Raw genomic sequence first — 25668 nt, forward strand, 5'->3', positions numbered from 1 at the left:
TGACCTGAGCTTCTGTGGTGACAACACTGGATCCTTAATCCAATGCACCACCAGGGAACTCTTGGTTCTGCATTCTTATTTCTTGTATGTGTGTCTGTATGTTCCTTATGCTATATGCTTGTGCTCACAGATATATTTCAACATTTCATAGTAGGTCAAGAGTCTACTTAGCAAATAAGAAAAATTTCTAATGATAGGAAAATAAAATCCAAGGAGCAGAGAGAATAGCTTAAAACTAAGGATTTTTGGTCCTTTATTTTCTGTCTGCCAGCAGTCTCCCAAGAGGCCTTGAAAAGGCCAGTTAACCTCTTAGTGTCTATACTTCCTTATATGTTAAGTGGGACTCATAACCTTTATGATGTAAAGGCACTAAGCCGGTGAATTATTTAACATTAGATGATCTATAATCTGCCACACATATTATTTTGAAGATGCCCATCCATTATTCATTGCTGAATGCACTTATATTACATCATTAGAGTATACAGTCTCACAAATTTCAGGTGTTACACCCACTTTTTAGGAGGTGCAGTAAGATACATGCTGAGGGCTATTTTAGCTAGAGTGAGTTCATCCTGGGTTACCCAGAGTGAGATGTTTTAGGGCTCTATAAAAACAGTGAAACCAACCTTCATGGTGCATGAGAAAAATTAACTGTATTTATTTATAGGTCTGTAGACTCTTGGCATCCAAGGATTTACTACCACACCTCGTATTCTTTGTAAGCAACTTCAAAGGTTCATGTCACAGAGTGATCTGCAGTTTTGTGGTGGCATGAATCTGAATTGTACTTGTGAAGCCTGATATGTGGGGAGGGTCCCAGCAGCACAAGGGGGAGGGAGCCAGATTCTCCTTCTATGTGGCTACTTGCCCTGCTTTTCTCCTTTCTCAGTTGCAGGAGCTATCCTTAAGTGATAAAACCTTAGTATATTTGTGAAAAATGGCTCTTTGGGGAGACATAAACCATTCCTAGGGCTGGTGATGAAATTGAAGGCTAAGAAGTGCTTATTCTTAGCCAGAAAAGAGAGATTTTTAATAAAGAGTCAAATGTTGAACTTGGCAGATCTAAATCTATGATATGATGGAGTTCACCAAATGGGTATACGGAAACCAGAAAAATCACTTCATGAAATGATTTTAGCAAGAGACCTTCTGAAATCAAGATTTTACTAATTTATTTTTGCATATGTACTCTTTTTAAAATATGGCTGCTCTGAGGGTCGGGAGAGGAGCTGTTTTTAATTTTTAGTTTTACCTTGTGCATTTTATAGGCAAGGTATGTGTTATGATATGCATTCTATCACATTCCCTTTCTTTTACTTTTGTAGGAGGAAATCACAAACTCTCCGAATGAAAATCTCACCTCTTCCTTTTTGACCTTTGAATTATTAAGCTCCTTCTTTTGTCATATTGTATCAGCACTTCGGAAATAATGTTAACAGATAGACATGCTTCTGTTGTCCTTAACTTTAACTGGAATATTTCTAGAGTTCCTTAAGTTGTATTTTATAGAACAGGTGCCCTCCTTAAGAAGGATTCTATCATAAATTAAGCTTTAGAAATCTGCCATGCCCAGTTACCATCTTAGACAGTCAAAGAGCACAGTCACCTATACATCTATAGTCTAATCTCCTATGGTTTAGTTTTGTTTAATCCTGGGATAAAGAATTTTCTAGAGATTAAAAAAAGAACAATTTTGAATGTCTTATGAAGCCACTGTAACCTTGATTTCACATTATAGGAAAAAAATTGTATTTTTATCAGTTTTTAATCAGAGTTAGGCAGGCCACTATCAACCCAGTTTTCTATAAAAAATGGTTTATATTAACTATCTCGAACTTTTGGTATGAAGGTTAGGTAACATGTTCTATAGCTCTCGGAAATATAATCCTACGTAAATATAAACTAGTAGCATTCTTTTTATAAATGTCGTATGGTCAAGTCTCACTTGTTCTCCTCTAGCAAGTTTCCATTTTTAAATTATGTCTTTAATTTTGTGTTGAAGTAGATAACCAGTATGTGAGTTTTGAATGGATGACAGGTTTTGGCAGAACACAGGACTGTATAAGAAAAAAAAAGGGCCTCATTAGCCTTGTTAAATTAGTTAACATAGTCTATTACCGATCAGAAGTTGTAACCACCAATATGGGTCTTCTAGACTAATTTTAAAAGAAAACTCTAGCAAGTGATTATAACTTTGGAACTATGATTATTTTCCATAAAAGGATCAGTACTTAGTGCAAGAAGAGGAATAGATATTTGAAGTGTGTGAAATAACTTCTTCCTTAACAAGAAGCTTGTTCAAAAGAGAGAAAGATATTGGCCTGTAGCCCAACTATTTATCTTCTGTCCACATGCCTACCCTTCTGTCTAATCCGCCTCCCATGACCTGATTCTATGGTAATGACTGTTCAAAAAAATGTTTTGATTTCTTTCCTATCTATTTTTAACCCTATTTCTTTATTGTTTTGCATTTCATCTGTTGTTTTATGACCAGGGGCCATGTCCTGCTGGTAAAGAGTTTATACTTCCTGAAAGCCATCATTTTAGATATTCCGCAAATGTCCCTAACTTCCTCTTGCTGATACAGTCACTTCTGTGGGTGGCAAATAGTGCTTTGGTCATTAAGAGCATGAACTGAGAACCAAGAGGGAAAAAAGACAATGGTACACTTAATTGAAGTCCGAGGTGTGAAGCCCACCTTATCATTCTGCAGCCCATTAAAACAGCTACACGACTGTGTTTCTCTAGAGGGAAACAACCGCATGAAATGTCCATTCTCTACATTACCTGTAGGCACAGCTAGAGAGATTGGAGAAAGGGAAGTGCTGGTGATGCTGGGGGATTTTGTAAATTAATCTGCATATCAGATACCCCGTACTGGGGACATTATCTTAAAAATGAAACTCATGGATTTTATGAGTTTCTTTTGGAGCATGTGTATGACAAGGAGGACCCTTTTGTGAATGTAAAATATTTAGAAAAGTGGAGGCCACAGAAACACAGTAATGACTGTGCCGCAGAAGTACAGATCTGATTTTTCTCACATCCTCCTTCCTCCCCACTGGCTAACCCAGTTTCTTAAGATAAAATGACTGAGGTGGTTCAGCAAAGACCAAGAAAATCAGGTGAATAGCTGCAAATAATTGACCTACACTGTGAGACACATGGAGTTACATGTCACTTGGGAAACAAATATTTGTATAATCTTTAATTGACAAATCACCTTGAACACTGGATCCTTATGTCCTCCCTATGCTGGAAGTATTATTTTGATTATTTTCCCACTTTTCAAGTGCAATAAACAAAGACTTAGTGATATTTTTTATTTTTAAATGTTTTAAAATTAAAGTACAGTTAATTTACAGTGTTGTGTCAGTTTCTGCTGTACAGCATAGTGACCCAGTCATACATACATACAATGAGGTCCAACTGTACAGCACAGGAAACTATATCCAGTCTCTTGGGATAGAACATGATGGAAAATAGTATGAGACTAAGTGATATGAAATGACTGGTCCTTTGCTTTATCGCGACCAAGCACCACGCTGGAACCCAAACTCTGATAGTGTCACTCCAAATCCCATGCTTTCCCTGCCTTCAGCACTTACTGATGTTTGCGGAGGTATGACCCACCCATATGAAATAACAGGGAATTAAGCCAAGCATGTAAAAGGAACATTGAGTGAGTAGTCTCATTCAGCTGTCAGAGTACAGCTGGTGGGTTGAGATGGTATGGTAGCTCACTCTGAGGCAACTCTGAGATTAGCTTGAAGGATTCTTATAGACCTTATATGATGATACACCCATATGAAAAATCCTGTTGCATATATCTGTCAAATGCATATTGATGCAGTCTGAAAGCAATGCTTGGGTTTCTGTTCCAGTTCTTTCCACCCCAGTATGGATAACGACTCTTCAGGCTCCTTTGGTCCTGGACCTCTTCTACCTCAAAAGACGAACAAAACCTTGCAACCTTCACTTTCTCATGCAACCATCTCATGTGTTTTGCAAATCGTTACTAAAATGCAGAGGTGTTATAACATTCAAAGGAAGCCCCTTGTGTTTGGAGAACTTGACTGAATCCTCTCTGAACTTGGGATTTAGCCTTTTGGACACTGACCATTTCTCATAATCATTATTGTTCTTTCCTGAAATTTCCTGAAGAGTATAGAAATTGGTCCTTTAATGTTTGGATTATTGAAAAGGATGAACAGGTTTTCTAGGTAACTCACTCAGCCTGTTCCAAATTACTTATTAGAGGAGAACATAAGAATCTTCTCTCCCTTATAATAAATGCCAGCTCTTGAATTATTGTTTCTAAACCGTGATGAGAGCAGTCCAGAGAGCTTCATGCCAGCGTCCCTTGGTTTTCTACATTAGCATATGGTTACATGGTTCCTTTGCTCCAAGAAAAAGCCCTGAGACGACTTTGCTGTCAAAAATATGTTTTTCCCTAAGTGGGAGGTCAATAGCATCTCCATATCCCCGACCAGAAGAAGAAATGAGATGCCAAGTGTAACTCCCACTCATCATCTAACTTTCAGGGCTTGATTGGGTAATTTTCTCCAAGGATGAAGAAATTGACAGCAATGCTTTCAAGATGGAAAGGGAGCTTGTAAACCTGCCTGACTTATTATTTTCCACCTGAAAGCAATAAACATCTGTTTTCTTGATAAAGTTACCAGGTTCATATTTGAGGGGAACAGGGCTATTTAGTTGGCTTCCAATTATTGATCCTTCTTAAGAACATTACCGTGAGGGCTCTGTGTAGTGAAACACTAAATATTACCCCAAACCCTCTAAAATTCCTTTACATAGTCAGTCAATATTTGAGACATTTTTTTTTTTTTTTTTGGTACTAGAAAACGTTGGCAAATTGATTGAGCACAGAAAGTAGGTAATGGCTGTTCACTTTGATTGAGAGAGGAAGCCAAAATTTAGGGAAGATTATCCTTCTCACATACCAATGAATTCCACTTCTGAATTGTCAGAAATCATATCTTTGAACTTAGGCAAACAAATAAGTCTAGAAAGAGAAGGACCTTTGTTATATGTGTGTGTATGTGTGTTTGTGTATGATATCTGGGTCTTTTTATCATACTTAGAACAATCAGACTCTTTGTTCTTGATTAACAAGAGTCTATTATATTTTATAGCATTTTAAAAATTGCATACCATTTTAAAACTAGTAAAAATTAATCTTTTATTCATTTATTCAACAAAACTTTTGGAGTATCCTTTCATGCCAGACTCTCTTTTAGGTCCTTAAAAGATTAGGAAACAAAAGACAATAACACCTCTCCTCCTGAGAACTTATATTCCAGGCAATAAATGATAGCAGAGTAAATAAGGAGATTCCATATTGTCTACAGGGGAAATGAACAAAGTAATGGAAATCAGGAAAGCCAGAGAGAGGTAGTGAATGGACAACAGTTGTAATTTTAAAAAGAGTGATCAGGATTGAGACTCACTGAGAAGGAAACATCTTGATGGTGATGAAAAAGCCATTCATACAGATACTCAAGAACATTCTAGAAAGAATGGAAAGCTAGTGCAAGGGCTAGAAGGCAAGAGTCTGCTCAGGAGGTTCAAGTAGCATCAAGGAAGCCAATATGCCTGGAGAGGAGTGATAGAGCTGGAAAGTATAGCGGGACAATGTCAGAGAAGGAAGATTGGGAGGACGAGAAGGAGGATGGATTATGCAGGCTTTGTTGACTCTGTTGAGATCTTTGGTTTGTACTCTGAGTGAAATGAAGCCTTATAAAAGGTGTTGGGCAATGGAGCCATATGATCTTACTCACATTTTAAAAGGATCACTGTATTTGCTCTGTTAAAAGAGACTGTGGTTGTCGGGTAGCAAGAATCAAGGAGTTGTTGCAGGAGGCTGTTGCAATAGTCCAGGCAAGAGGCTCAGACAAGGATGGTAGCAGTAGAGGTGGTGAGATATGTGGGACACTGAATACATTTTTTTTTTCATTTTTAGAAGTTTTACTGAAGTACAGTTGATTTACAATGTTGTAATTTCTGCTGTACAAGAGACTCAGTTATACATGTATACTCATCCGCTCTCTTTCAGATTCTTTTTCCCACATAGACTACCACAGAATATTGGGTAGACATCTTTGTGCTATATAGCAGGTCCCCAGTGGCCAATCATTTCATGTACCTCAGTGTGCATAGGCCAATCCCAAACCCCCAATCCATCCCTCTCCCCCACCTGTCCCTTTTGGTAACCGTAAGCGAATATATTTTGAAGAGTCCATAGAATTTTGTGTTATGTGAAAGAAACAGTCAAGGATGATCTTCAGAGTTTTGGTCTAAGCATCCAGAAGGATGGAGCTGCATTAACTGAAATGGAGAAAACTGTGGGTGAAATAAGATTGGGAAAGAATGTCATAAATTCAGTTTTGAAATTCTTAGCTATCCCAGTGGAGATGTAACCTAAGCAGCTGGATTTATGAATGTAGATTTCAGATGAAAGATCAAGCAGAGGTGTACATTCAGTATAAATTTTAAATACCTGTGGTACGTAAAGCCATACTGCAGTGGGAGATCACCAAAAGAGTAAATGTAGGTAGAGAAATAAAGTTGAGCCCTATAGTGTGCCGAAGTTAAGAGGCCAGAGATAATAAGAGGAACCAGCAAAGAAGAAAAGAAAGGGAGAGTGTGGTGTTCTAACATGAAACAAGGAGGAGGAAGTTAATAAATATCTGGAATGCCAGTGAAAATGAAAGTGGAATCTAGAGTTGAATGCTAGATTTCACAGTGTTATTCTCATTGGTGACCCTGATAAAAACTGTCTAAGAGTGAGAAAAATACAATCAGTGACACCAGCTGTGGAAAACGTGTGTAATTTCTTTGCAAATAGGCATTAAAAAATGGAGTGGAAGGTGATGATGGAAATGGAATCAGAATAACAACTTTTTTTTGCTTTTTAAGATAAAGGAAATAATGATATTTGTATGTCATACTGATGGAAACGTCTAAGGCAGAGGGGACAAAATAACGATGGGGAAGAGAGGAGTATGTTCCTGAAGCAATGCCCATGGATGAACAAGAGGAGATTGGATGTGGTGCTTGGATGGATTGGTTTTGAATGGGAGCATAGCAATTCCATCTATGGTTCCAGGTGGGAAGAATGAGTAGGTGGGGGAAGATGTGGAGAAGTGGGTAGGTGTGATCATATGAGTCTTGAATGCTTCTGTTTTTTCAGTGAGGTAAGAAGCAAGATCATCAAGTGAAAATGATGAGGAAAGAGGAGGGATTGTTTTTGAAAGTGTGAAGAAAGGAGAGAGGAAAATAGTTGTTTATGCCCCTGACACTCAGAGAGAAATCCTTGGACCATCAGTGTTGTTATCACCTGGGAGGTTGTCAGAAATGCAGAATCTCAGGCCTCAGAACCACATTTTACCCCCAAGCTGCTTTTAATAGGATCCCCAAGGGTTTCACATGCACTTTGAGGTTTGAGAAGCTCTGATCTTGGCAGTCCATCATGGTGGAAAGAGCATCAAGAACATGAGTTTTTGAGCCAAATAAATTGAATTCCAACTCTATGTTTTAGAAATGTTTTAGAAATCAGGTGATTTTCAGGACATCACTGAACCTCTGTGCATGTTTTCTCATCTGTAAATTGGGGACAACTATTAACATTAATATAGTAGAAATAAAAGTGGTGGTGGTAGTTCTATTAACAATAGGTAATATTCACTGATTGCTGAATTAGTCAGCATCTTGGCAGGAAACAGAATCCATTCATACATTTTCAATAAGTGTTTCTTAACTCTGGCCTCATCACCTGAAGAGCTCTTAAGCAACAGAATGTCTAGACCCCACCCAGGCCTGTTACATCAGTCTCTGGGGATAAGGGCCCAGGCATTGGTAGTTTTCAAAAGCTCCCTTGGTGATCATGATGTGTAGGAAGAGTTGAGAGTGGCTTGTTTGAGCTAATAGATTTTAATGAAGGGACTACTTACAGAGATTTTGGAAGAGTTAAGGAAACGAAAATGGGATGTTGAAGTGCTCAGGGGCCAGCCACAGAAGGAAGGCATTAACCTTCCTGGGCTGCAGGGATAAAGGGAGCAAATGGTGTCACTGAAGTGATGGAGGAAGGGCCACCCGGTGGAGTTTAGTAATGGAGGGACTGGACCACGGCCAGAGGAGGAAGCAGAAGGGGGCAAAAAGGAAATCCCCCCTCTCCTTTCTCCTCTTTCCTTCTGGTTCCCTGACGCTTCCTCCCATTGGCTGGCCCCAGACTGAAGGTTGCTGGCAAGGGAACGTGGGTGATGTAGTCCTCCATAGAGATTCCCTTTCCTGGAGAGGGAACAGGATAGAAAAGGTGGGAGATGAGCAGTGGGAGGAGGGAAGGTTGCTGGGGGGTCAATTGAAGAATAATCAGCACAAGCACTTACTGGGTGCCAGGCTCCCTTCCAAGTGCTTTCTATGTATTAAGATTTCAGTAAATGGCTACATTCTTTTTCATTAAAATCCAGTACTTTTTTATTGAACGAGGATAGGTTCCAGGTCAATTAATTATGAGAGACAGTTAAATATTTCAAGGGCTTCAGACATACCATCACCAGAGTACTTTAATGCCCAGAGCATAGCGTACACGTTCTGCAGACCCTCTGGGTTAACCTAGTAGATTCTTCATGATTGGTTGGTTGTAGGAGTAACAGTCTAGTTGATGGAACAACTTGCCTTCATCCTAATGTCCTACCTTTCTAATTTGTCTTAGGGAACAGAAAGACACAGTGTGCAGCCACCCTCCCCCCCACCCCTGGCTATACTGTAGATCCTGCTAGAATCCCAAGACCCTTTACGTGAGCTACGTGAAGCCTGCAAGATCAACTCTATTTGCAAGTTCTTTTGTTCTCCGTTGAAAGCTGTATTTTGATATAGTTAACCACAGTCTGGGAAAACATGTAGGAGAGGATAACTGACTAGAAGGACAGATGAGGAGTTCCGTTCAGTGAAGACAGCACAGAAGATAATTTGGGTCACATTTTAAAGCTATTGGATTAAGAGACACAAACTATGTATAAAATAAGCAACAAGGATATGTTGTAGCATATGTGTAATATAGCCTTCATGTTGTAATAATTTAAAATGAAGTAGTAATCTATAAAAATATTGAATCACTATGTTATATACCTGAGACTAATATAATATGGTAAATAAACTCTATTTCAGTGAAACTAAAAAAAAAAAAAAAAAAAAGCTGTTTTTGAAAAGTTAGCCAATAACATTTTAAAAGATTTTCTACTCAAAAGGGGACATTTTTAAATTTATTTTAATCCAGAGAGAGGAGCCCAAATCAAAGCTTTATTGGATTCTGGGTTGACTCTGCCAGAACATAGCAAATGGGAAAATAAGCAACACTCGAGCAGGAAATGTATCAGGCCTGCTCATCTCCAGCACCAACCGCTTTCCTCTGCAGTGATCCCATTCCACTTATGGATCAAAAAGATATACCCAGGGAAAGTGTGGACTGGGATTGGGCCCTTAGGATGGGGGCAGAGTGGGCCATTGATCAGAGGGAGCGTCAGTGCAGTTAATAAAGGGCGTTTCTCCAGGTCAGGCCCTCTAGCATTTCACTTCCTCTGACTCCATTCATCAGTGCCCTGCCAGGGCTTCTATAAACCTAATGCCTTTAAAATTCACTATAAAGCATTATGTTTGGAGAATGTGCTCTGAGGGAGAGATCATACTTCCTTTAAAACAACCTCCGTGCCTGTCTGTTTGTCCAATGCAGGTTTCCCAGATGCCTAATTAGAATTTCATTCCAAGCTTTAACTTTCGAAGCATATTGAAAAAATTCTCTTTTTTTCTTTTGTTTAATTGAAGTATAGTTGATTTACAGTGTTGTTTTAGTTTCAAGTGTACAGAAAAGTGATTCAGTTATATATATGTATGTGTATGTATATGATCAGTTATCTATCTATATCTATGTATATACTTTTTCAGATTCCTTTCCCTTATAGGATATTACAAACTATTGAGTAGAATTCTCTGTGCTATACAGTAGGTCTTTACTCTTAATTTATCCCACCCTCCTCCCTTTCCCCTTTGGTAACCATAAGTTTGTTTCTATGTCTTTGGGTCTATTTCTGTTTTGTAAATAAATTCATTCGTATCATTTTTTTAAAAATTCCACATATAAGCAATATCATATGATATTTAGAGAAAATCCCCTTAAAGGTGTTAGTCGGCATATCCTTTTGTTGCAAGTTTCCAGAGAAGAGAACTCTTCTAGGCTCATAGACAGCCTTTCCTACTGTTGTTATCCAAGCACTGTGACTAATCTATGGGAGAGAGAAATTGCTCTCAAGGTCTGCCCACACCTAAAACTGCTTAGATTGCATTCACGTCCAGATGCTGCTAAAGAGTTAATGACGACTGTGTCTCAGCGTTGGTGATATTTATTTAACATGCACTATAATCCCAGCTGACACTTCCTAATGAGTTTATTGCTGCTGTGGAGTTAAAGCTCCCCCACTCAAGGAGCATAAACTCGAGTGTCAAAAATGAAACATAGTCAGGCCTGATGCTTAAATGGCCTGTATCGATTCTCCGGCAGTCTAACTGCTGTAGTCTGGTGCCAGTCTCCTCATTTGTGCCCTGAAAGTGGACAGTGTCACTTGATTTAGATGTCAGAATAAGGCAGCACATCAGTTTGCGAAATCAACCGAAACATTCTGGAGAATTGGTCTGGATAGCTTCACCTTGCCTTGTAAAAATCATGGCTCTCACATAAACAAGGGGCTCAATAATATTATTCCCATGGACTTTGTGTGTGTGTTTTATCAAAGGAAATGTCCTCAGAGTCCAAGCTTGCTGTGTTTTGTGCTTTATCTGTACAGCAAATTCCATTTAGAGAAATTTAATGCCAAAGCTGTAAGGTCTGCATTCCTAGAGAATGACTATTTAGGGCATTGTCTTTGAATATGAAGTAAACATGCACTCAGAATGTTTGTATGAAGCTCTTTCAGTGGCCAAGATAGATTCACTATTCCAGGAGTCAAAAGGACTCAGACGCCTTGAAGATGCTGCCATGGCATCAACAAATCGCCACTGTGCTCCTAGCTGTATCCTCTGCCTCAGAGAAATCATCTACCATTTCCAATGGAGTCAGAGACAGTAGTTGAAGAACTAGTGTGTGGAGGTCGGCCAAATGTACACTTAGCACTGGCAGAACACAGGAAAAGCTATCTCCTCAAACTTTGAAGTGAAAATTTCAAATTCTTAGAATTATAATCTAAACATCACTTCAAAAATATTTATTTATTTTTAAAAGTAAAGTATAGTTAATTGACAATATACCAATTTCTGCCCTATAGCAAAGTGACTCAGATATAGATATATAGATATAAAGATATATAGATATATAAATATAGGTATCCTTTTTTATATTCTTTTCCATCGTTGTCTATCCCAGGAGAACTGGACATCCCTCTGCTATATGGGAGGACCTTATTGTCTATCCTTTCGAAATGTAATAGTTTGCCTCTACTAACCCCCAAATCCCACCCCTTCCCATTCCCTCCCCCCTCCCTCTTGGCAACCACAAGTCTGTTCTCTATGTCTCTGTTTCTGTTTTGTAGATAAGATCATTTGTGCCATATTTTACATTCTACATATAAGTGATATCATTTGGTATTTATCTTTCTCTTTCTGACTTATTCCATTTAGTATGATAGAGTAGTACTCCATTGTATGTATGTACTACATCTTCTTAATCCATTCATCTATTGATGGATATTTAGGTTGTTTCCATGTCTTGACTATTGTGAATAGTGCTGCAGTGAACATAGGGGTAAGTGTATGTTTTGAATGAATGTTTTGTACAGATATATGCCCAGGGATTGCTGGATCATATGGTAGTTCTGTATTTAGTTTTCTGAGGAATCTTCATACTGTTTCCCATAGTGGTTGCACTGACACTTTTAAAGCTAGAAGAGTCTTAAAGATCAACTACTCATTATGACAAAAGCGACAAAAATTCAAAAGACATAAAGTGACCTCACCAAGTTAAAGAGCTTGCCAAGAGGTATGGAAGGGACTAGAATTCAAGCACTGCTGCCCCAAACTATTCCTCTAGTAGGTCGGCTTCTTGTTAGAATGTCATGGGTTTCCTTTAATCTCGAAATTCCAGGGAAAACATTTTCACTTCCTTTCTGTGGAAGTTGGATATCGTTACAGAGACAATTTGATGTTCTGAAGAAGTCATTAGCAAATAGTTCTTTAGATTTCCTATCCTTCAAAAGCACTCTTTCCCAAGTTTCTTAGTCTGTACATTTCTGTCAGTTTTCTTAAGGCAAGAAGTATTTCGATAACCACTCTCTAAAATATTTGATCATATATGGTGGTATTTAAATACATAGTGTTAGTTTAATCCACACTCTTGGTGGTCAGCAAACCTGTAACCAAAAACCCAGAGGTTTCTACAGCTGCTCTGCTCATCAATAGCTGGGGCTTTTCAAAACAGAGCAATGAGAATTAGAAATAGGGTTTCTGGAGTTCCCGTCGTGGCGCAGTGGTTAACGAATCCGACTAGGAACCATGAGGTTGCGGGTTCGGTCCCTGCCCTTGCTCAGTGGGTTAACGATCTGGCGTTGCCGTGAGCTGTGGTGTAGTTTGCAGATGCGGCTCGGATCCCGCGTTGCTGTGGCTCTGGCGTAGGCCGGTGGCTACAGCTCTGATTCAACCCCTAGCCTGGGAACCTCCATGTGCCGCGGGAGCGGCCCAAGAAATAGCAACAACAACAACAAAAGACAAAAAGACAAAAAAAAAAAAAAAAAGAAATAGGGTTTCTTTGTTTAAAGTCACGGCTAATCCACTAGCATAACCGATGCCCATATGAGTTTTTTGTGGTGAAGTGAGCAATTTTCACAATTTATGCATAGGCTAAAATATTTTCTTCAGCTATGAGCTTTACTGCATCCTGCTTCAGAATTCTTTCATCAGCTACATGTAACTCCTCCTTTCAGAGTGTGACTAAGGCATCTTAAAGAAGAGAGAATTTCTAGGATGACTGAAGGTCCTGGTTTGCTCAGGACTGTGGGGTTTCCTGCACTTGGGACTTCAGTGCTAAAATTGGGACAGCTGGTCACCTTACTCACTGTGCTGTCTCTCTGTTGTTATGTGCCTGCTTTGCTAATACGTGATGATCTGTGTGTCACGATTTGGTCTAACGCTTGTTTTAATTTGACACATTTTCAGCTAACAGGTTTGTTGTGGAAACAGCTATAGTGTTCACCCATTTCTCACTATTAGTGCAACCAGTGTCTATTTTTAAAGACCTGATGGTTTTGTGGGCAAATTGTTTGAGGTGCCTATACAACACATGCAGAGGAGTGGGAAACACATTTTTCATGTTATACTAATCTGGATATTTGTGTCCCTCTAGTTACACAAACACAAACCCACACACTCAAACACCAACAAAGGCAAATGCCAGAAAACCTTCCATAAATAGTCAATAAAGAGTATAAGCAGATAACTCCTAAACACCAAATGTAAATTTTCTTAGGATCTTGTGGCCACAACCATCAAAGCTTTAACTCTTGGAGTTTTCATTGTAGTGCAGCAGAAATGAATCCGACTAGTATCTGCGAGAACACGGGTTCGATCCCTGGCCTCGCTCAGTGGGTCAGGGATCCTGCGTTACCGTGAACTGTGGTGTAGGTCAAAGATGCGGCTCCGATCCCACATTGCTGTGGCTGTGGTATAGGCCAGCATCTGTATCTCTGATTCAGCCCCTCTCCTGGAAACTTCCATATGCCTTGGCCCTAAAAAGCAACAAAACAAAACAAAACAAAAACTTTAACTCTTTAATTTACATATAAAAATTTGCCAAGGGAGGAAAACTTCAAGGACCCTTCCAAACAAGGTTTGAGGGTTGTTCAAGGTGACTCAATGTAAATAATGATGATTACAGCTTGATATCTCATAACACAGAGATCTTCCTCTTCTTTGTAATATTTGCCTTGCCTCTTTCCTTAATCAGTAATTATTTGCTTGATTTCTGTAACTTCCACAAGAATTATAGAGAAAGGCAAACACTAGCACGAAAAGAAGTGAGCGAATTTTCAAAAAAGAAGGCTTCTTATTTGGTTTCATTGGCTGAATCTTGGACAACTTGTCATTTTATACCCTGGACAATTTATGTTCTAATGCAGTATCATCATTTACCACATTCTAAGCTAACATGGCCTGACTTGATCACTCTGGGTGGATGGAAGGGATTTTGTTTGCCTAGATCTTTCACTTTTTTACTATGGCAGTACTGAACATGGAACACATAGCCCCACTGAAAGTGCAGAAGTTTTGCTTCAAACTCAGTGCTATGAAAATTATTACAGAGACGATTTCGTGCTGCAAGTTTTGTATATGCTGAAAGGCAGAACAGCTGCAGACACTTTACTTGCAAATTGAAATCCTAGCTGTGAATTTCAGCAAATTAGATGAATTTAGCTAATTGTCTCTACAGTTCATTACTGATGAGTCACAAATTTCAGCGTCTTTCTGGCATTTTCCGACTCGAGGGTATCTTTTTAACACCAACCTGCTGGGGCCAGACTATATTGTCAGACTCTTTTGCCAAGCAGGTCATGACAAGTGCTAGATGGCCTTCCAGCTCATCATGGGACATTTCATCGAGCTACAGTCTGAAAAGCAAAGTTACCAGCTGAGTCACTAGTCCAAATCTTCATTTTTAGGGTTGAGAAATGTGCTGCACACCACCATTCCCAGCCTCACCACAAGGTCGTAGACCGCACCTTGCACCTGATCGTCTCATTTCTTTCATTCATGTAGGCTTTTGAGAATGAAGGAAGAAGGAATTCGAGAAGATTTTCGTACTCAGCCTCCCAGGGTTTATCATCTCAGAAAAAGTAGGTAGGATGAAAGGTGAAATCAAGAATTCTCAGTCAGTGATTGAGCCTGAAAGATAATTTCAAGATAGAGAAATTTGGAGCTATTAGAGGTGTCTCACCCATGGAACAGGGTTTGGCTACACTTTCAGTGGCAAATCAGGGAAGTAACCCTGGATTCTGTGAGACCATTGGGTGGAGATTTGAAGAGGCATGTATGGCAGAAGATGAGAGGAAGATAGCCCCACCACATACTCTGTTTTCCTGCCTCCCCCATTCCCAGCATCAAGATGGAGCTATGACTATCCATTGCTGCCTGTTCACAATATACTACCTCCTCTTCCATATACACATCTCAAGAGATGTATTCCCCCATTATCAGCTGCCTGGAATGTTCATTTTAAACAGATTTCACTGGGTTTTAATAACAGGTGGAACTCAGTATGACTTGCTGGGAGCTGTTCATACAGACATGACCCTGTTTGACTTTGGATTTGGTGAGGAAAAAAATGAGCCACCTAGCATACATTTTAGAAAGATGATCTTGCTCTTTATCTTTCTAACTCACTAACACATACCAGGCAGAAAAAGGAAACTTCCACCAACCCGCTGACTGCTTTTCATTACCTGGGTCACTCCTTAATTCTGGAGGGCTTAGCTAAATGGAGACTCTATAAATCCATGATCAGGTGGAAGTTCTGAGATCTAATTTAATAACACTCAAATATCTTTTTGAATGAATGGAAACCGAATAGCTTGGGATCCCTCTAACTTCAAGAATGCATTTTTTTTTTTTTTTTTTTTTTTTTTTAGTTTGACAAGGAGTGCTTTCTCAGGTGTGACGTCTGAAATTTTAAAAACTCACCAGTTATAATGGACTTGACTACACATCAGCAAGGCTTCCAGCTTTAAACATCCAGCATGCAGCACAACGTTTTGGCCTGGAGACCAGCCCTGTCACCACTGTGGTGGCCTCTCTAGGCTTGGGGTACAGAATATCTGACTCAGTTTTTATTCCACAGGCTGACTCATTCTAGCATGCAGGACCTAGAGAACACAGTGGCCCAGAGGCTAGGTGGGACTGGCTCCCGCATTTGATTCCCTATAGCTGAACTTCTATCTGCAAATTTCTATGGATGATCTAGCTTTTTTTTCGAGAGCTGGGAATGGAAGGGCTTCACCAAAGTTTTTTTCAGAGGCCACTCGGTCTGTTTTACAGCTCCTGGAGATGGATATTATAATTTACCAATGGTTCACAGTTTGAAGAATCATGAAATATGTGCTTTAAGTCCCAGCCACATCCAAGCCCTGCACCAAACACAGAAGCCTTCTTTCAAGATGTGGTGTGTCTATGCAATGAAATGTCACTCAGCCATAAAAAAAGATGAAATCTGGAGTTCTAGTTGTGGCTCAGCAGGTTAAGAACCTGACTTGTATCCATGCATTGGATTAAGGATCTGGCATTTTCACAAGCTACAGTGTAGGTCGCAGATGTAGCTTGGATTCCATGTCGCTGTGGCCATGGCTTAGGCTAGCAGATGCAGCTCCAATTTGACCCCTAGCCTGGGAACTTCCATATGCTGCAGGTTCGTCCCTAAGAGGAAAAAAAGAAGGAAATTACACCATTTGCTGCAATATGGATAGACCTAGAGATGATCATACTGAGTGAAGTAAGTCAGACAAAGAAAGATAAATAGCATATGACATCATTTATATGTGGAATGTAAAAAATGATACAAATGAATTTATTTACAAAATGGAAATAGGCTCATAGACATAGAAAACAAATTTATGGTTACCGAAGGAGAAGGCAGGGGGGAGGGATATAATAGGAGTTTGGGATTAACAGATACACACCACTATATATAAAATAGGTAAACAACAAGGACCTCCTGTATAACACAGAGAACTGTATTCAGTGTCTTGTAATAACCTATAATGGAAAAGAATCTGAAAAAGAATATATATATATATGTATATATTCATTTATGTAAAATTGAATCACTTCACTGTATACCCGAAACTAACACAACATTGTAAATCAACTATACTTCAATTTTTCTTTTTTGTTTGTTTATTTTCTATTTTTTTAATCATCGCTCCTGAATTTTTTTTGTTTTTCTATTTTAGGGCCGCACCTGCGGCATATAGAGGTTCCCAGGCTAGGGGTCGAATCAGAACTACAGCTGCCAGCCTACATCAAGCCACAGCAACACTGGATCCAAGCCGTGTCTGTGACCTACACCACAGCTCATGGCAATGCCAGATCCTTAACCTACTAAGCGAGGCCAGGGATCAAACCCACATCCTCATGGATCCTAGTTGGTTTCGTTAACTGCTGAGCCATGAAGGGAACTCCCTTCTTCAATTTTTTAAAAATAGAAACCTACAGGAAAAAAACTAAAGTTTTTGAGAACTTTAAACCAACAAAAAAAGGCCGTCTTCCTCAGTGAGTGCCTTTCTGTGCTAATGGTGAGGGACAGAGGACAGGTGTCTGCACTGACTGCACTAAAACTTGAGCCATGTCGATCATGCTATTGATACTTTTTCTTGGATGCAGGCATGCTTCATGGAAGGTAAGCAACCAGTCCATCTTATGCTCTGCCCTGTAGTCTTAAAAATCCCGCTGGTTGGTATAACTTGATACTCTGCTCTGTGCTGGACTTTTTCTTTACTTATATTAGAAATAAAAGCTGGTGTGTCCCCCCAGACTTCCATTTAAAGAAAATTCAACTTGCAGAAATTAGACAGGTTCCTTTGGAAGTTGTTATTCATTGTTTAAAAGGGTACTTTTCAGGAAAGTCTCCGATACGATTATTTTATATATCCAGCTCCTTTGGTGTAATATTTTAAAATTCTGCTTTAAAAATTCTATTTCTAGAAAGTGTTTAAAGGACAAGGTCTATTATTTATGTGGTGATAGAACTAGGATAGCATTTCTCTGAGTTCAGTGGCTTAACCACGCAACAGTACAATCAGAATAAAGCAGAAATAAAGTATTTCCTCATTTCTAAATTCTGTGTTCTTTGGTTAAATGTGGTTTTCCCAGTATCAGGGAAAAACATTGATAAACATTAAGGAATTCACGGACTGGCAGGCAAAGCAATAGAGGCTGATGGAATGGTGACCCAATGAAGCAAAAGAGAAAATTCTCTTTTTGAGTGTCTTTGATAAGTTGACTCTGGAATCTTGAACACAAGTCTGGGTATACTGATGCCAGAACAATATAGACGAACTCAAGGGAATTAAAAGAACAGGAACATATATGATTAGAAAGTGGGAGAGTGATTTATGGGCAAAGCCCACAGAACTAAATACTGTCCATGTACGTTATTCCAGCAGGAGGCCAGGCATGGAAATGACAGCTCAGTAATTGAAGAATGCAGGAGGGAGAAGAATCTTTGAAGGGGGTAGGAAAAAAGGTTAAGTAGGGGCAATGGAATGGAATAAAATGCCCTTGTTTATGTATTTAAAAGACCCTCGGAGACAACCTGCTGAATTCCAAATTAGCTGAGTCATCACAGCAGTCCCTCAGACTTTGAAAGATCAAAATATTTAACCATAAACCCTGGAAATGATTGTGTTTGCAGCTCAGAGAGGGGGGAAAAGTAGAGAATAAAAATTCCGGTTAGATGTCGGGAAAAACCTCTCCATTTCCAGATGGTGAGAAACATTAGGTCATAAAGGCGGTCCCTCCGGGAATGGACAGAAATCACTGTGAAGCTCTTCAAAATCAGGCTCCCCAAAGCAATAGAAAATCCAGCAGGGAGACCGTATCAACAAAGAGCTGAAACGGACACACAAAGAGCTGAATCCATCAGCTATCCCTTCCTCCAAACACCAGTCCTCTCTGTGGCTGTTAGTGGCACTGACATTTCCCCAGACACCAGGTTTTTTATGGCCTTCCCTCACGTCAGCCAGCTGCAAGCTCCTGTTCCTGTTCTTTTAACTCCCTTGAGTGAATCTGTATTGTTCTGGCATTGGTATATCAAGACTTGTGTTCAAGATTCCAGAGTCAACTTATCAAAGACACCATTGGGCCACCAGTCCATCAGCCTCTATTGTTCTAGTGCATTTGGGGGGCCAGTTTCTACCCTCCCATTGTTACCTTTTTTTTTCAGGTAAGCCATTCCCACTCACAGAGGTGGTTCTCAGGAATCCTGAATTCTTTGTCCCTGGTATCTCACCTTCCTATCCATTTTTCATATCACTATCATGTTTATTCTCCTCAAGTATACCTTTGATTATATCACCTTCTTGTTCAAAAGAACCTTTTTCTTGAAAGAAGCATTCCAGCTAATGAATCAGGAAGATATGATGGAATCCTTTGCAATCCTTAATGAAATAACGTCCCCAGGCATCAATCATCAACCCAAAATCATTTTATAAAGAGCTGAAGGGGAGCTTAATAATAAAAGTTTCAAGCTGACAACATCTGAAGCCACTGATCAATTTTATCACCACAGAAAAAGACCAACAGTACATGCTGATAGAAGTACACGATTTAACTTATGAAGAATGCTTGCCCATAAATCAAAACTGAATCTCATCAAATGTCTACTATAACTCCTAGTTTACAGAAGATATAGGGATGAGAGTGGTGTTAAACTAAACTCTGATGGTGCAATCAGTAAAGTCCAGAATACGGAGAAATTTAAGGGATCGAGGACACGGTTTCTCCAACAAATAGTAATCAAGGTAAAAAGAATAAGAAATAGAAGATGCGGAGTTCCCATCATGGCTCAGTGGTAAAGAGCCTGACTAGCATCCATGAAGATGCGGGTTTGATCACTGGCCTCGATTAGTGGGTTAAGGATCTGGTGTTGCCATGAGCTGTGGTGTAGGTCACAGATGCAGCTCAGATCTGGTGTTGCTGTGGCTCTGGTATAGGCCAGCAGCTATAGCTCTGATTGGACCCCTAGCCTGGGAACTTCCATATGCCATGGGTGGGGGCCCTAAAAAGACAAAAAGAAAGAAAGAAACAAATAGAAGATGAAATTATGGATTCAGCGAGACTTCAGAGCTACATCAAGCAAATGCAGTGTGTGGACACAGCATACATTCTGATTCAAGCAAACCATCTATGATAGTTATAGGCCAGTAGTGACTTTTAAACTCCACTTAGATACTTGATGACATGATGGGATTCTGGTAAGTTATGGGAATAGAGGTGGGATTCACTGATATTATTATGGCTTTTGGGGGAAAGCATTCTTACTTTCTATAGATACCCACTGAGGCATGACATATTAAAAATGAAATATTACAATAGTATATACAAATTTGCTTCAAAATAATCAAGCAGGAGAAGGGAAGCCGGTGTGGATGTAGATAAAAAAATTTGCATGAGTGACAGTTGTTAAAGTGATGGGTGCATGGATTTCATTATACTATCTTTTCTCGATTTTAGATAAAGCTCAGTGATTGGTGCATGGATTTCATTATACTATCTTTTCTCGATTTTAGATATTTGAAATATTCCACAATAAAAAGCTTTTTAAAAATCAATTGACACATTTAGCGCATTGATTTTGTTGTACCAAGATAACCAGGGGGCCTCACTAGGCAGGGCCAAATAAAATGCACTGCCTGAGAGGTAGGCTGTTTAAGTGCAAGAACTGGCTTGTTTGATTTTGTTTCTCTCCTTTCCGGTGGCAATAGATTTTTAGATTTGCTGACTTTCTAGATTTCCCCCGCCCCAGCCCAACACTTTCTATTAATTTGTTGGTTTTGTTTTTTCCTTGATCACATACAACTCATAGGTTATTCCCTATTTGTTCGCAGCAGTGACTGGGGACTTGGTTTTATGGCCTGGCCACTTGGTAATTTCTGGTGAATGGATGATACAGATCTTGTTGCTGTTAGGTGAGAAACAACAGAGTCCAAGCTGTTTGTTGTTTGTTTGTCTCAAATCAATTAAAAATTCTGAGTCCACTAAGGAAGGGAAAAACTCTGAGATCTGAACAGTGATATTTGTGTGTCTATATTAGACCTGCGGCTGAGATAATAAGCTCTGTATGTGTGTATATCTGTAATTCAGGAAGCTCTTTAATGCTTATTGTTGAGTATAAATTGTTTTACTACCTCCAATGGGTTTAATACATTAGATTATAATATATCTTAAGTTAAAGGAGCTCTGTTCATATTGATTCATAGAGATATTTCCAAAACCCACAGAAAATGAGGAATCTGAACTTGTAAAATTTAAAATGCACTGGACCTTTAAAAAAATTCTTAGAGAAACTACCAGTTCAACAGTATTTTTATGTAAGAGTACAAGTTCAAACAATTAAGATGACTCCTTAGTTTAATAATTCAAGTTTAAGAAAGGAAGAAAAAATTCAGTTCTGGATCTTTTCCCAAATTTTATCAGCATGGAATACAATACAAGAGGACATTCTGTTGTTAAAAGATTAAAGTTTGTTTTCTCATGAAGAAACAAGTTAATCTGAACTTTCTAAATATTTTATATTGGATTGTTTATCAAGAGAAAGCTAATATTATTCCTCCATTATACATAAGACTGTGAAAATGTTAATTTGTTTTTTGTTTTGTTTTTATTGAAGCATAGTTGATTTATAATGTTGTGTTAATTTCTGATATACAGCAAAGTGATTCAGTTTTATAAATATATATTCTTTTTCAGGTTCTTTTCCATGATAATTTGTTAACAGATATTGAGTATAATTCTCTCTGAAAAATGTCAATTTGTGATTAATAACTTTCAGTCTTTATTCCATAAACCTTTTTATGTTATCAGTAATCATATTTTATAGTCTATCACCTTGAACATAATTTCTAAGACCCTTAAGTAACTTGAAACTTTAGATTAATATGAAATTTAATTAATGAATAATCACTGGACATCCAGATAAATTTTTGAGGATGACTACATTATAAAATAGAGATGACTAAGCATAGTTTCAAATGTATCTATTTTACTTGTAGATCTACATGCTGTGGAATATCTGTGTCTTTGGGTCACATTAACAAATATGGTTAGCTGTCCCACAACCCACGGTAAGAATGTGACTGTAGAATGTTGATTTATGTATATTCACGAACTTGGAGAATCTGCTAAAATGCTTGCAGGTGGCAGATAGCTTTTTTTTTTTTTTCCATGGCATAGGGAAGTTCCCAGGCTAGGGGTCCAATCAGAGCTGCAGCTGACCTACAACACAGCCACAGCAACACGGGATCCGAGCCATGTCTGCAACCTACACCACAGCTCACAGCAAGGCCAGAGCCAGCAACACTGGATCCTTAACCCACTGAGGGGTGGGTGGGGGGCCGGGATCGAATCTGCATCCTCCTGGATTCTAGTCATATTCGTTTCCCCTGAGCCATGATGGGAACTTCCCGGTAGATAGTTCTCAGTGATCATTTTTCTCTGTGAGATAGACGTTAGATACTTTGATAAAGTTATCATTGCTTCCCACTCTTGGGCATCTATCCAGACAAAACTCTACTTAAAAGAGACATATGCACCCACATGTTCACTGCAGCACTATTCACAATAGCCAGGACATGGAAACAACCCAAATGTCCATCAACAGATGATTGGACTCGGAAGATGTGGTATATATACACAATGGAATACTACTCAGCCATAAAAAAGAATGACATAATGCCATTTGCAGCAACATGGATGGAACTAGAGAATCTCACACTGAGTGAAATGAGCCAGAAAGACAAAGACAAATACCATATGATATCACTTATAACTGGAATCTAATATCCAGCACAAATGAACATCTCCTCAGAAAAGAAAATCATGGACTTGGAGAAGAGACTTGTGGCTGCCTGATGGGGGGGGAGGGAGTGGGAGGGATCGGGAGCTTGGACTTATCAGACACAACCTAGAATAGATATACAAGGAGATCCTGCTGAATAGCATTGAGAACTTTGTCTAGATACTCATGTTGCAACAGAAGAAAGGGTGGGGAAAAATGTAATTGTAATGTATACATGTAAGGATAACCTGACCCCCTTGCTGTACAGTGGGAAAATTAAAAAATAATAATAATAATAATAAAAGTTATCATTGCTATGAGGTTTGAGGTTATACTGAAAACTAGTGTCAGACAAAGATAACTGTGTAGGCAAAGTAATGGGGTGTATTTTTGTTTATCAAGATTAAAAGAGTTTTATCTTAAAGTGTCTGGTTGTTCTTGTGTCTGCCATGGTACAGTGGGTTAAGGATCCAACTGTAGAGGTGCAGGTTCGATTCCTGGCCCACTGCAGTGGGTTAAAGGATCTGGCATAGGTCACAGCTGTGGCTTGGGTCACAGTTGGGGCTCCAATTCAGTCCCTGGCCTGAGAACTTCCATAAGCCTCCAGTGTGGCCATAAAAAGGAAAAAAGAAAAAGTGTCTGGTTGTTCTAGAATGCAAAACCTGAGGAGGATAGTGCAAGACAAGCCGTGAATGGATACAGAAAGACATAGAACGTTTGCAGGAAGAAAGATACCTTACTTCCTTTAGTTTACAATATTTGAGTCTGGAAAGAAGCAATAAAATGTGCTAAACTTTTTATCAAAGCTGGCTCAGTTTTGCTGGGTTTATCCATAAGACAATTTTCTGTGTTTTATTTTACTGCCTAATACAGTGTTTATGAAAAACTAGAACTTGGTTTTCTACCTGTTACAATGATGAGCTAGTTTTAGAGCTGTTAACGAAAGATTATTCTTTATGTTCCGTCCAGATAGTATAAATTGCACATCTTATATAATTTCCTGTGGCATATTTTGACTAAAAAATTGTTAGAAGATGCGCTTTATCCAAGTACGTTTCTACTCTTGTTAAACTTTTATATTTGCATATCTTTGAATAGTGACCCAGTACCACATTCAAACACTCATTAAATAGAAAGGAAGAAATAAAAACAAGAGAAAATGATGAGTTAGGCAATAGCAACAGAAGTAGAAGGAGTCTTTTTTTTTCTCTCCCATTTAAATATGAAGCTATAGTTAGTAGCTTTGGGAAAGACCTATAGTAAAGAACAGTAATTATTACGTATGATGAGAGCCAATTTGCATTTTGAAAGAGAATTTTCAAACAGTAATAGATAGGACTTCCTGTTGTGTCTCAGCAGTAAGGAACCCGACTAGTATCCATGAGGACATGGGTTTGATTCCTGGCCTGGCTCAGTGGGTTAAGGGTCCGTGTTGCAGTGAGCTGTAGTGTAGGTTGCAGATGCAGCTTGGATCCTGCATTGCTGTGGCTGTGGCTACGGCTGACAGCTGCATCTCTGATTCTATCCCTAGCCAGGAAACTTCCACATGCCGCAAGCAAAAACAAAAACAAAACAAAAGCAATAATACTATTGAGTCCTTTATTTCTTAGTCAGTGTGGAGGTTAGTGGAACATTTATTTTGGATATTATCTATGCCATAATACTTTACGGACAGAAGGCCCTCAGCAATATTCTGAAGGACCGCACACATAATTACTTCCAAGTCCTATCACCAGCATTATACAGAGTAACGTGGGTCATCAAATTCCAATAACAGTCTGTTATCGTGCTGTTTCCCTGATACAAGTTAAAGGCAAGTTTCTTCACAGAAAAAGAAAAATACATTCAAAAGAACTCAGTATTTTCATGGTGATAAAGTCAGAATTATGCCAAATTTCTAAAACAAACCCATCAGACCAGTTATATGCAGTATGGTACAGCAGTGTCATGGCTGTGGCTATAAACATTTGTTTTGATAAATATAAGCTTTTCCCAATAGTTCATGACACATTTGCCCTACTAGACCCCTGAAATGATACCAGAGGGGGAAAAAATCAGGTTTCTTTGAGAGCTGGAGAGATCTTAAAAATTCTCCTCAACCACTCATTTTAAAGAAAAAAAATTAGGTCCAGAAAAAAATGTGACAATTTTTCTAAGGCTACGTAGGTAGTTTTTCACAAGCTCCAGTTTTGTGCTGTTTCTTATTCCAGTGCAATGTTCACTGTATCTACTCAAATATGGGAGTGGGAACTATGTAAGTGTTTTGAAACCATTTAGTCCAAAAACTTTTTTTTATTTTTTCTCTTTTGAGAAATTAAAGGGATATGACATAATAGTCATCTCTATTTTCATACTTTTGAGTAGGCAACTCTCAACATTTTTCTTTTGCTTCTAGTCTATTTTTTTCTACAATTAAACCTTGCTAAAATAAAAAATTTGCTAAATGTCAACCCAAGTGCTACTTCCTTCCCCTTCTCTCAGGGTAACCAGTGGGCTGGGCTTGAGTTGTAAACCTCTAGCCCAGCACTGTCCACCAGAAATGTAATGGGAGCTATGAATGTAATTTTAAATGTCTAGTAGCCACATTTTTAAAAAGTAAAAAGATGAAGTTCCCTGGTGGCACAGCAGCTTAAGGGTCTGGTGTTATCACTGCTGTGGCTCAGGTCATTGCTGTGGCACGGGTTTGATCCCTGGCTGAGGAAGTTCTGTATACTTCGGGCACAGCCAAAATTTTTAAAAAATAAAAAAATTAAAGAGAAACAGTGGGATTTATTTTATTTTGTTTTATTTGCCTGGGACAAATGAAAGTTACCAGGCTAGGGGCCAAATCAGAGTTACAGCTGCCAGCCTATGTCATAGCCACAAAACCCCAGATCTGAGCTGCATCTGAGAACTACACACAGCTCATGACAATGCCAGATCCTTAACCTGTCAAGTGAGGCCAGGGATTGAACCTGCATCCTAGTTGGATTCTTAACCTGCTCAACCACAACAAGAACTCCAGGCATTAATTTTAGTAATAAAATTAAATTACCCAGTATATTCAAGCTATCATTTAGCAG

General features: G+C 38.9%; 1 protein-coding gene across 15 annotated transcripts in view; it reads left to right on the forward strand.

The window, feature by feature from the left end:
- The window catches only part of FUT10 (fucosyltransferase 10), a 429533-nt gene that overhangs the window by 394799 nt on the left and 9066 nt on the right, over positions 1–25668 (forward strand). For 5 of the 15 annotated variants that reach the window (XM_085000142.1, XM_085000149.1, XM_085000150.1 and 2 more), the window contains one exon: positions 21822–23766. The gene's annotated coding sequence lies outside the window, so the exon portion shown is untranslated. Of the gene's footprint in view, positions 1–1328; positions 6662–21821; positions 23767–25668 lie in introns of those variants that run through there. The other 10 variants (XM_085000164.1, XM_085000131.1, XM_085000117.1 and 7 more) reach the window with 7 other exon arrangements.

Source organism: Sus scrofa, chromosome 15, assembly GCF_054392235.1.
Source record: "Sus scrofa isolate SSC_HxYL_T2T_F1_AM1 chromosome 15, Sscrofa_HxYL_maternal_Yorkshire_Landrace_v2.0, whole genome shotgun sequence".
NCBI lineage: Eukaryota > Metazoa > Chordata > Mammalia > Artiodactyla > Suidae > Sus > Sus scrofa.